Source organism: Prenolepis imparis, unplaced genomic scaffold (assembly GCF_030444845.1).
Source record: "Prenolepis imparis isolate NDT839.2.m4 unplaced genomic scaffold, iyPreImpa1.0 SCAF_15, whole genome shotgun sequence".
Taxonomy (NCBI): Eukaryota; Metazoa; Arthropoda; class Insecta; order Hymenoptera; family Formicidae; genus Prenolepis; species Prenolepis imparis.
This window is the reverse complement of record NW_028141173.1, coordinates 4,918,689-4,931,861: the sequence shown is the minus strand read 5'-3', so window position 1 is coordinate 4,931,861 and position 13,173 is coordinate 4,918,689. Positions and strand designations below refer to the sequence as shown.

The window sequence follows — 13,173 nt, the reverse complement described above, 5'->3', positions numbered from 1 at the left end:
ACTTGCTAACGAGCGCAATTGCGCATCGAAATAGTCATTGGAGCGTGTCGTATGCATATGCTGACGTATTTCGCGCGGATATTTCCTCGTCGTCAACGAAGGAGACAGCGACACGCAGGTGTGTACGTATATATACTTATATGTGTGCTTGAAAAGTCGTTTCCTTCGCGACCACGGGGCCATGTCCTTGCGTTTACGTAAGCACGTGGCGCGACTGATGCAAAACCGTCATCCGCACCGTTTCGCGTCGTCATAAGCAAATCTCTTCGGAGAAAACATTCTCGTTCGATTTCCGTTTACCGTTTCATCCAGGATGCGTTGCAATCAATTGTATGCAAAAATATGCGCAATTTAAATCGTGCTACAAATTAAAATTATATCCTGCAAAATTAGGATAAATATCTAAATATCTCATTCGTAAATGAAATAGACTAACTTTAAATAAAATTAATGTACTGTTTCATCCAGGATGCGTTGCAACCAATTGTATGAAAAAATATGTGCAATTTAAATCGTGACGAGAGTTAAATCGATCGATATTTTCATCTACAAATTAAAATTATATCCTGCAAAATTAGGATAAATATCTAAATATCTCATTCGTAAATGAAATAGGCTAACTTTAAATAAAATGAATGTACTGTTTCATCCAGGATGCGTTGCAACCAATTGTATGCAAAAATATGTGCAATTTAAATCGTGACGAGAGTTAAATCGATCGATATTTTCATCTACAAATTAAAATTATATCCTGCAAAATTAGGATAAATATCTAAATATCTCATTCGTAAATGAAATAGGCTAACTTTAAATAAAATTAATGTACTGTTTCATCCAGGATGCGTTGCAACCAATTGTATGAAAAAATATGTGCAATTTAAATTGTGACGAGAGTTAAATCGATCGATATTTTCATCTACAAATTAAAATTATATCCTGCAAAATTAGGATAAATATCTAAATATCTCATTCGTAAATGAAATAGGCTAACTTTAAATAAAATGAATGTACTGTTTCATCCAGGATGCGTTGCAACCAATTGTATGAAAAAATATGTGCAATTTAAATCGTGACGAGAGTTAAATCGATCGATATTTTCATCTACAAATTGAAATTATATCCTGCAAAATTAGGATAAATATCTAAATATCTCATTCGTAAATGAAATAGGCTAGCTTTAAATAAAATTAATGTACTGTTTCATCCAGGATGCGTTGCAACCAATTGTATGCAAAAATATGTGCAATTTAAATCGTGACGAGAGTTAAATCGATCGATATTTTCATCTACAAATTAAAATTATATATCCAGCAAAATTAGGATAAATATCTAAATATCTCATTCGTAAATGAAATAGGCTAGCTTTAAATAAAATTAATGTACTGTTTCATCCAGGATGCGTTGCAACCAATTGTATGCAAAAATATGTGCAATTTAAATCGTGACGAGAGTTAAATCGATCGATATTTTCATCTACAAATTAAAATTATATATCCAGCAAAATTAGGATAAATATCTAAATATCTCATTCGTAAATGAAATAGGCTAGCTTTAAATAAAATTAATGTACTGTTTCATCCAGGATGCGTTGCAACCAATTGTATGCAAAAATATGTGCAATTTAAATCGTGACGAGAGTTAAATCGATCGATATTTTCATCTACAAATTAAAATTATATCCTGCAAAATTAGGATAAATATCTAAATATCTCATTCGTAAATGAAATAGGCTAACTTTAAATAAAATGAATGTACTGTTTCATCCAGGATGCGTTGCAACCAATTGTATGAAAAAATATGTGCAATTTAAATCGTGACGAGAGTTAAATCGATCGATATTTTCATCTACAAATTAAAATTATATCCTGCAAAATTAGGATAAATATCTAAATATCTCATTCGTAAATGAAATAGGCTAACTTTAAATAAAATTAATGTACTGTCTCATCCAGGAGGCGTTGCAACCAATTGTATGAAAAAATATGTGCAATTTAAATCGTGACGAGAGTTAAATCGATCGATATTTTCATCTACAAATTAAAATTATATCCTGCAAAATTAGGATAAATATCTAAATATCTCATTCGTAAATAAAATAGGCTAACACTTTAAATAAAATCAATGTGTAGTAAAATAAGACAATTTTTTAAAAATTATCACACATTTTCAGTAAGCCTTAATTTGTATTATTGTGCCTTGTAAGAAAGTGTTTATTTTCAACACGCAATCATCCAGCTCGGTCGTTCTGGTGCAAGGCCAGGAATTTGTGTCTCTTCTTTCTTCCCTTCTCGGGTCTCGGAGAGGAGAGACACATGGGGACGAACAATGGTCGCTTTCACCGAAAACCACGACACTGAGGGAACGAGCTTCGAGGAAACGAAACAGACGAGAGAAAGAGGTCTTTGGCCCTCGCGTTTACTCCCTCTTCTTCGTATATGATTTGTGTTTTGCGTCTCTCTTTGCGTCCCTTTCCTCTGCTTTTTTGTTTCCTTTTTTTTTTCTCTCCCTCGTACTCAGAGGAGGACTGATTTTACGACAGTAACGACTGGTGACGAACGAACACACCAACGATGACGATGACGACGTCTGCGTCGAGCTCGTGTCATTATACCGCTCGCTGGCCTGAAAATCCTTCTGGCGTGTCGGTTCGAACGCGTGTTTGCTGGCGCGTCGGGAAAAACTCGCACCGAAACCGAAACCGTGTATCCAAGAAAGTTAATTCTCAATTTTTGCATTCGTAAAAAAAATCGTAGCTTTTCGTATAATAATTTCATGCCTCTTGAAAATCTGTCTAATAAAACCTTTTTAAAATTTTCTCTTTACTTTGTCATTCACTTTCAGACGTTATAAAGAGAGTCGTATATATACATAGGTATATATTAAAAAAATTAAAATTTTTAATTAAAAAAAATATATATATATGTATTAGATTAGATTTTTATATATAAAGTTTTGAAAAATTTGCGTGTAATAGAAACTTCGATATTAAAATATTTTAAAAAAATACTCGATATAAAATGATGACGAGTCTCATTAACGCAATTCGTATATTGTTGTTATTATGAAGTATTTATTGTGTTCTGATGCATGGTCGTAAAGGTTAATCATAATGTAAGTTACGACATGATATTACAACCGAAACGCGTGTGCCATTGGTCGATTCATTGACCGTGTCAAGTTTTGATTCTTCTTAACGACTCTTCAATTAGGCGTTGGCTATCATGACGTGATATGCATTTAATATGTCATTCGCAATGTATGAGGAGCACGATCAGGCGTATCAAGAAATTGTCTCAACTGTAACGAAACCATATTCGTTTCTCTCTCGAACTTTTTAAATACACAAGACTCTATACTGATATAAACTAGATAAAACAAGAAAAATAGCAATTAAGAAAGAATTCATGAGATATATCCGTAAAATGATATGCTTAAATAATTTATAAAAATTAAAAAAGAACATGAAATAATAAAATTAGCGATATAATTAAATTGAATATTAATTTACAATTAGAAAAATGAAGAAAAAATGTATTCGACTTAAATAAATTTATTTTCTAGTATAATTAATTTAGTATTCGACTGATGGCCAACGCATAATTTGGAGCACGATTCGCGAGGAAATGGTCGATTCGATTCGCCGATGGTTTCAAGATTACCGGTCTGTGGCCATCGATGGATGGCAAAGCATCACGCAAGACAGGAAGAAAAGTTCCCCCGCGTCACGTTTACGTATGCAGTGAAGCGCGGACGGTCGATTGTGAGAATTTCTCACGTGTCATTAAACTATCCGTATACTTGCGACAACGACCGACAACTGCGGTCGCAAACCTTTGTTCTATCGTCGTGTGGAAAAGTAGAAAGAAATTATACGACTCTCGCGAACAATCGAGAGACACCGCAAAAGGCCTGTAAACTCCTATTTCTCCACTAAAATTAAATTAAACTCGAACTTTATTAATTCTCGTTGATATATATATTCAAATTTAAATTATTGAATGTATGGACAATTTTGAACAAGAATTTCTCCCTCCCTTTCGTTAAATATGACATTTAAAATACGGCGTAGAAGATATTCGAATGTTACTCAGAATCGAGATGACATATTTTTTCTCGATCGTCACTTAAGATTCTCGCCACTTAAGATACTTCACTAAAATTATCTCGAAACACATTAAAGTCATTAGATGACAAGAAAGAAAAAGAGACTGTAGTAATATCTCTATGACGACACTGTCACATCGCGTATATAGTAGATACACAATCTCTTCCATCGATAAACGACGGATACAATTTGCGGTGGCGGAAATTGCGATATATTACAATGAGATATCGTAAGACTGGGAAAAATCAATTGCAATCAAATCTTCATATCCGAATTGCACGAGGAAATTTTTATTCGTTTATATTTTTTTAAATTTAATTAAATTTTCTTAATTTATTTATTTATCGAACTTAGAACTGTCAGAAATTTAGAGTACAAACTGCAAATTGCTTTAAAAATATTTAAAATAAATTTTATACGCACAACAAGCTTTATTATTTATAAAAAAAATATATTATTGTTGTGTAATAAATAAATAAATAATTGAATAAAGTTGTATAATTTAAATTACATAATTATGCGTGCGATGAATCTTTTTTATATTATTTTACTCGTCTTTAAGAATAAAAAATTATGTCAAATATGGAAGAATCATTTTCAATTATAAAAACTCGCAGGGGGGGCAAAACTGAAAGCAGATCGATCGAAAGACGTGAAAGGTAGAGAAAATATTTATATCAGTATAGGCAGGACGTGTTAGTCCATAGTGTCATTTCCGGATGATAAAGTTTACGCAACCTATCGGGTGTCTTATCCATATCACCGACATAACTGCCGACGTGTAAAAATAGCATAGTATCCGTTATATGGACGGCGATTATGTATTCCGGATATGGTTGTGTGTCTGTGTACGGAATCAATTACAGTATATATTTTTAAAACGAGAAAACGCGAACAAAATGATAAAATTTAAGATAAGACTAAACGCAAATAATTACTAAATATAGCTGTAGATTAGAATTATCTAAGTTGGCATTGCCTAATTTGATATAAAGTGGTTGAAATAAATAAGAAGCAATTTTTTATTGCCCCTCGATTTCTTTTCTTTTTTTTTAAATAGATTTAAATATAGACAGCAGGTACAAAGTGCCTCGGATATATCGATGCCTCGTTATTTCTGTCGAGAAAGAGTTCCCTTCAAATCGGTCCAAGTGGCTATTAGACCCGAAAAGAATCTAGGACACCCGGTATATATTCTTATGTGCTAGACGATGAGTGTGTTTAGAATCTGCGACGTACCTTAAAATAACCCGTGCATTTTCTCGCGTCGCGAATCGCCGATGCCAGAACGGGTTCTGGACGAGAAGGGACTATTTTTATGGGGTTTCGCCTATGATACGGGGGACAATCGTTGAGTCACGTTTTAAAAACTGGTTTCTTTACCTGCGTTCCCTGCAACTCGTCAGAATGTGTTCGTGTTTCGACGATAGCGGGATGAGTTGCGAACTTTATCGCGAATAATTTTCTGAGATTCCTTACATCTCGTTTGTTTATGCTAAAATTTTGCGTACTATGTAGAAAACTTCTCGCACAACTCAACACATTTGCTAATAAGAGAAATGAATATTTATGAGAGAGAGAGAATTTTTTAAATTGAAACATATTTTTAATCGAAATTCGATTCGAGATATTGATTCTGATATCTCGTATAATTTGCGAAGATAGAGATAAAATGTTTCTTTTTCTTATAGAATTTCCCTTTCTTATTATAATATGTTTTCTCGATAGAATTCCTTGAGCCAAATAAAAAAATAAAAATATCGAATTATAATATGATGATATAATAATAATATATAATAATAGCATATGATAATTAAAAAATATTAATTAATTATGATACCAATTTCTCATAAATATCTGAAAAAATAACCGCGCCTCTGCATAAATGAATGTTGTTTATCAATATAAATGTGGCGTGTAAGAACGTAATAGATATTTGATAAAAATGCGATTATACGAGAAAAACATAATCCACGATAATGTTATTCTCGCAATGAATATATGAATGTTTTCTGCTCGTACGGCGAGTGTTTTGTGCTCGTTGGAGGCGACGTCTGGAAGTTGGACGTCTTGTTTGGATTCTCAATCGAGTCGTTGATATGCCTCGTCTTTTGCGTGTTAACACCGTCTCCGTGATCATCATAATGTATGCACGCTCGCTCGTATTTGGCATTGGCGAAAGCAAATAGCGTGAGATGACGCATTCGACGATCGCCCGATATACTTCGTTCTATCTTTGTACCGTCTGTTTACCTTCCCTTTTTACCCTTCCCTCTTAATTGAAATATCCAGGATACTGAATATCGACATTTGCGTTATATGTTTTATTAATTGGAATATTTAATAATTGAATTTTATCAAAGTTAGAATCGTATCTCTGATAAAAAAATATAAATATTATATATAATATATGATTTTAGGTCTACTACTTTCATGTTTCTGATTTGCTCCGAAATCTTCAAACACATCGCGAAGTTTTATCTTTTACGGATTCTCTTTATTTTCAAGATTATATGAAGAAGCGTCAATCTTCCTGAACACTTTTTTCGAGTTTCTGCACTTTCGCGAATCCAAGACTCTAAATTGTTCAATCATCCGTCGTAAAATTCGCGCTTATACTCTTCGGCAATAGTGTTTTCTCGAAACCCTCTCAGCCACTTGCTTCGTTATCAGCTATCAAGAGTTTAAGTCGACCCACGCCAGCTCGTTTGTTAAAGGAGAAAAAGAGAGAGAATGAAAGAAAGAGTGGGGGTTATCTCCAGCACCCACAAACGCGCATACCTGGTGTCACGGGACATTTGCATACCCGGTCTCTCGCGTTCTTTTCATCCAACTTTTCACCGCGAGAGTGGTCGTCTTATCTAGGACAACGGCGAGCACTTTTCTCGGTCTGAATCGCGTCGGCCATTATTTCGGGTTTCTATTTAATTTTTTTCGAAATGGCTATAATGGAATAATAGTTAAATAGATTTGATTAAATATTGTTTGACGAAAAGTCATCGAATTTTCAATCATTACTGTCGTATTAGATATGTATAATATAAAAATATATATGAGATTAGATATAGAATAATTTTTAGAATTATTTAGAATAATTCAGTGATAATTTATAATTCTATTAGATGAAATAATATGTATATGTTATTTAAATTTCGTTAGGTAATAAATAAATGAATGGAAAAAATAAGTAGAAAAATAATTACGTATCATTTAAAAATCAGTCATCTTTTGCTTCTTAAAAAACTGCAGCACAAAGTCGATAAAAAATTTGAAAAAAAATATGTATAATGTTTCTTTCAGGAAAAAAAAAATATTAAAAAATTTTTAATTTCTTGAAAATTTGTTTCAAGGTATCGTGCTCTTGTAACAATTAGTGATTCGAGCGTAAAATAATACAATTTCTATAATACAGAGATAAATCACGAATGCCTGTAATCTAACTTTATCAGAATAGAAAAGAATAAACAGTAGAGAGAAGATAACGAGAATAAACTTTGTGCGAGACGTGTTTCGCAGACAAAATATGTGTCATAGCTATAATTGGTGATTATTGGCGTATTAGATCATTAAGAATCTTTCGCGAGTCGCTTTAGTCTTATTCTTCTCCTGTCATCCTGTTGGCAAACAAGTTTTACGCGAATCATAATTAATGAAACTTATCTTGGCGAAAACAAGTGTGTCCATTATTTGCAAGAATTGTCATTAATCGTTTTACAGCCACTGTATATCATGTCGCGTGCTTTATCTTCCTCGAGATATTGATACAAGATATAATATCGTAAGTATACAGATTATTAATGTCAGATATTAATTTAATTAAACACCAACAAATTTTTCGATAAAATACAAAAAACGAGATTGAATGTATACAGATCGCGTGACAACTGAAATTCGACTCATTATCCATTATCTTACATTCCCGACACCGTTGAACGAATTTTATTTTCGCACCGGAAGAGCGTGACCGGAAGGGATTGGGAAACGATTCGTATATATGTTTGCGCCTCTCTCTTTCTCTCTCTCTCTTTCTCTCTCGATATCTGACATTTGAACCGCGGATTTTTCTGCGGTAAATTAAAAGATGACGCAAGTCTCGATGGAGTCATCATCGATTGAAATGCCGTTTTGTTATGAATCTCACGAAAACACTTCGTCATCGATATTCGAATATACCTCGATATCAAGCGATTTCCTCTGATTTTCCTTCCATTCATCCTTCTCTTTCCTTCCTCAATCATAAAAATATTCGCGATCGCATCGTGCATTTCATTCGAAACCGAAAGGAAACGTCCTCGAAATGTGGGTGACATTGACATTGTCGTTTCCGTCCTAATATCGCGGAAATAATGGACAGAGAAGGAGAAACGGAAAAAGCGCATCTGTATAATGGAATTAATGAGCGCGTCCTATTATCAAATTACATGGAAAACCTTTCACGCGCATCCAATTACGCGGTGAACAAAGTGTGTCGCAAGAAATGATCGATGCAGATAAAGGTAGATATAGAGTTCGTAACATTTGAATGACATTGCAACGTCGCGCAATATAATACCGCATATGATCGCACGCAAATTTTCAATTATTCATATACACATATTGCGTGCGAAAATTAAAGAAAAAATTAGGATAGAGAAAATTCCTCTCTCTTTCGCTCTCTTGTGAATAGATTTAAATTCAGTATTATTAATATATTGATATAATAATATCATCAATATAATATCAATTATTATATCAATATATTAATAATAATAATAATGTCAATTGAATTATATTATTTTATTAATTTGAGAGAGAAGAGGGGAAGGGGATTATTAAAAATTCAAAATTTCTTTCTCCTCTCTCATCCGTCGAGCCATTACTTGAGATAATTAACGATTCGTTGATATCGGATGATTTATTCGCGATCGCGCTTAAATTCGATCAATCGTCATGAATGAACTCAAGGACTCGTCGCCGATCGCAATGGTTGAATCTCCTTAAAAAGATTTAGAACGAGGACACATTGGGCGCGCGTGCGTGCCCGATAAAGTGCGAACGGCCTCTTCGGAGAAGGGTTATTTATTTTTACCATACCACGTATCTGCTTTTGATCTCCAATGGAAATCAAATTTCATATTCAACGATTCGTTCGATCTGTAATTCAATCTGAAAATCTCGCGAAAAAAAGAAAAAAAAGCAATCTCGTGATAAAAATACCGGTCATCGTCTCTCATAGTCAACGACACTTTTATTTTTTTCAGACTATTAATCCATCCAATACGTGAATCTGGAATTTTGCACACACGAGATTGCCTAAAAATTTTTATTTATTTTTCATGTAAACAAAAATTCGTGTCGAGCATAAATTCTTCCGATAAAAAATTTTTTATTTATTTATTTTTTTATAAATTTAATCTCTCTAATTGATTCTTTTATTTCTTGTTCACGTCTTTATGATGGATGACGTAAAATAAAAAAAACGCTAATCTATACGCACTAATGCTGGATACTTTTCCTCTTTATTTATCGAGAATTCCGCGTTAATTGACGCTATCAAGGCCACGGTTGTTTCCCATTTCGCGAGACAAAACGCGACAGAGAAGTCGAGTATCCTTCATATATGATCCGAGATCGGGACGGTATAATGATACACAGTATAAAAGTAATTATTTTTATATAATAATCCGAGTATTCGAGTTAACGGTAGCAGGGGAACGGAAATATATGATGTCGATAAAAATAATTGTCATTTCAATCGCGTCATTATAATCGTTGAAAAATATTGGCTGCTTAATCTTGTCTCATTAATAAAAAAAAAAAACGTTTTCAATTAAATTATATTTAATTCATACTTAGATTTTCTCGCCGTATTAATTAACCTTGCGCAAATATTAATAGAAGTTCTTTCTAAGATAATCTTATTTAAGCTTTTCTTATTTTGACATTTACTAGAGACAGAGAGAGAGAAATAATTTTCCGAGAAGCGTATCATTTATTCTTAGCCACGCTTATTTACGGCGTAAAAATGGCGATGTCGGAGCACTTTTTTTACTCACATCGTCTAAATATATCGTGCGTATACGAGGCGTCGAGACGCCAACGCGTTCGTCGCATCCGTTCCTGGCTAATACCGATTCGCGTATAACGTCGCGCTTAAAAAGAGTAGTAAAATACACGGATGTATAATGACTGTCGTGCGGATATTGATTAATGCGATAGATTGCGACACGCGGCGATTGTTGCACTTGGATGCAACAAGCATCTTCGAGGCTCGTACTCGTCCGTACCAGGTTAATTAATATCTTGGAACGATCGTGTCGCAATAATTTAATTTTTATTTCGGAATCTTTTTAAAATGACCAAAAGCGAAAAAAAATTTGTTTTTCACGCGATTCGTTCTCAAATCGATTTAAAATATGATACGATTTTTTTTGACTGCTATAATAAATGGAAAATGTACAAATTTAGATATAGAATGGGCTAATAATAGCCAGGTACAGATAGAGCAACAAAATTATTTTTAAATTCCTATGGAAAATCTATAGGAATTTAAAAAGAATAGATTCCAATAGAAATTAAAAAATAATTTTTTTTAATTCCTATAAAAATATTTTTTTAAATTTTGTCACATCGCCAGGTATCTGTGCCTGGCTCTTTCTTAAATTTGTCTTTTTTTTTTTACTGCGTTATTGCTTTAATTTATGATTACTAAATAATGAGTTGTAATTTTAACATTCACTATTATTCCACCTCATATTATTAACATCGAGAGAAGATGCCGGGAATAAAAGAATAAAACACACGTTTCGCGTGAAACATTCGTTCGAAATTGGACGTTGGAACAAGACAAATATTTCTGGTGCATGTCGCAATATTCTCCCTCTCTCTCTCTCTTCTCTTTTAGCATACTTCGCAATTTCCTCGCGACCTGCACTCTCCCAATTGCAGTAAACAACATTGAAGTAATAACTGTGGGAGACGCAGCTGTTTTATGCACTCGACCGCTTCGTTCTGCTTCTGTTGAATTCATTTTACTCGGGAATATCTTTCCTCGAACGCTTTTATATTTTTTTTTCAGCGATGTGAAATATTAAATCCGCGAGAGTTTCGCGTAAAAAATCACAATCCAGTTCGCGGATTACGCGTAAATGAGATAGCTATTATATAATTGGAGCGATTGCTTTCAAATAGCTTCTTTGCGCGAAAAACAAGATTATGGCAGAAATATTATTTCTTGGAGTATAAGAATCAGAGTTATTTGCAACTTTAGAGACGCATATAATTATCGAAAGGAAAAATAAAGTCTCTCGAGATGGCGGATGACTGTCCGGACGATTGATTCCGGTTTGTGCGTTCTATGTTATGACGTCAAGCTTACGCATTTGCTCCGTTCTGTCGGATCGCCAATTATTGCTCTATCCGGCCGATCGTGTAGCCTAACTTCCCGTTTCTCGCCATCGTAAGTTCTAAACACGTTCTATCCTTTTATCGCGGAGTTTAATCACTACACTTTATTAACAAATCTATCCATTCAATTATATAATTTATATTTATATCTTTTTAGAAAGGGATGTTATAATATTTTAAATTCGATTAATATTTTTGACAATTATCAGAGCTGACTTTTGTCAAAAAATTAATCGCAGATAAGATATTATAACATATTATTTAAAACATATGTTACTATTTTAATATTTTCAATATATATTATATGTACCCCTGTTACCGCTATAGAAATATTATAAAATAAATTTCTCACTCACCGATACGTGCAATAGCGGAGTTGTAGTACACAGCACATTGATCTGAAAACAAAATATTCAAATTATGTAGATACATATGTGAGTGTCGAATATCTCATAAACAATGCAGTTTAGAAAAAATGTTTTATTTTGCATACCTCATAGTTGCCCCGATGTCGCCCGATGCCTCCCTGGGCCTCCTCCTCCTCTCTTGCTCCTTCGAAGCACTCACGACACTCGCGAAAATACGAATAATTACGATCGCCCGATACTTTACACGGCACTCCCGACACGACGCGTGAATCGCACTGTGTATCGCAATGCTACCTGTAACAAATAGAATTACATACATATATTAGAATAATCTTATTATTTCGCATTATAACATACACAATATAAATATAATGTAACAATATAAACTAGAATTCGCAACACATTCGCGCGCGCGACAACAGATTAAGTTGGGTTATGTTGGCAAGAGATTTTGCATCGAATTTTTCGCGAAATGTGCGTTTCAAACAGTTACGCCTACATATTAACGTTGAAATTATGATATGCGATTGATAAATATTACAATACAAAGGTTAGAAATCGTTTCTAACGATTATGCTTACTAATTAATCACAGCGGGACGCAGCTCCAACTGCCTGATACTCGCGGCGTTTCGGTAATGGCCGAGGCTTCAAACATCGGCAACTTCACTCTAATAACGCGCGCGCGATACTATATACATGACTTATAATATTAATAATTAATTAAAACTCGAAGGAGATTCGTTCGAAAAGATATAGCTTTAGAAAGAAAAAATATTAATCGAGAATAAGGTATTATAACGTTATTACTATTTTATAACTTTTACCATGTTATTATTCTTAAATTTAATTAGCAAATTATAACATACACAATATAAATATAAATATGTAAGCTATATGTAATTAGCAAATTTTTGCTTTATTAATATTTTTTGACAGAAATCAGCTGATTAGCATTTATTTGCTAGCTGAAAGCATTAATTTGCTAATTAATTTTTTAAATAATAATACGTTATAAAAATTAAAATAATATAATATATTTTAAATAATATGTTATAATACTTTAAACTCGATTAATATTTTTGACAGTTATCAGCTGATTTCTGTCCAAAAATATTAATCGAAAATAAGGTATTATAACATATTATTTACAACATATTATTATTTTAATTTTTTATAACATTTATATTTAAAAATTTAATTAGTAAATTAACGCTTTAATCAACTGATTTTTATAAAAAAATATTAATCGAATTTAAATAAACTTTATATTAGTTTTTTTAAATATTATTTTTTAAATACAAAACCAAAGAAT

At 32.9% G+C, this 13,173-nt stretch overlaps 1 protein-coding gene across 1 annotated transcript in view; it reads left to right on the top strand.

Annotated features, from left to right (window-relative positions):
* Positions 1-13,173, top strand: part of L(1)g0289 (plexin domain containing lethal (1) G0289) — a 37,014-nt gene that overhangs the window by 16,517 nt on the left and 7,324 nt on the right. The gene's annotated exons all lie outside the window — the stretch shown is intronic.